Consider the following 763-nt stretch of genomic DNA (forward strand, 5'->3'; position numbering starts at 1 on the left):
TTTTTTTTTATGTTTTAATCTAAATCTATTTCCACAGGAAATGTTCCATATGTACAGTTTGTGTTATATGGTGCTGCTGTTTGCAAATGATGTTCCATTGTCTAGTTTTTTAATTTCTTTTTAAGGGTCTTTTTCTTTGTATATCCTCTATCTCAAATCTTACCCCTTTTCCGATACCCAGTACTTCAGTGAATCTTCAATAATATATTGTGAAAATCTGATTTGTTGATAGCTTTTGTAATTTGATGGGGTTGTTAAGTTTGAACTTAATGATTCTCTGTCAGCTAAAATGAGTATAACTTTTTGGTTTCGTTCTACTTGGTTTGTTGGATTCAGTGTTATTATTCTATGGAATTGTGTGAAGTTCCTGCCGGCTTCTTCGTTTCGGTGTGCTTTTTAGGGTGGGTTTGTTTCGCTGTCGCTTTCACTGTTTTACGTCTTCTGTTATTTAGAGTTTCATAGTCCATTTGTTTATATGTACCAGGACTCTTCCTGGTTTGGAATGAGATTATCGTCCATGTGTTTACTTTACACTTCACTTCAGTTCACAGTTACCGGGATAGATGTTTGCTCTATGACGGTTCAAACGGAAGTCAGCCGTTAGTTTACATCGTGGCCCTTGCTCTGTTATTGCCTTTGTTTACACGCGTCGGAATCAGCTGATCGGAGTCGCAATCAGCTGATCGGGCGTCACTCTCGGCGTCGCTCGGCCGTAGAGTGTGAGCCATGGCTGTGTTTTCGCTTTAGTATCGTTATTTTTTTT

Source organism: Penaeus monodon, chromosome 19 (assembly GCF_015228065.2).
Source record: "Penaeus monodon isolate SGIC_2016 chromosome 19, NSTDA_Pmon_1, whole genome shotgun sequence".
NCBI classification, from domain to species: domain Eukaryota; kingdom Metazoa; phylum Arthropoda; class Malacostraca; order Decapoda; family Penaeidae; genus Penaeus; species Penaeus monodon.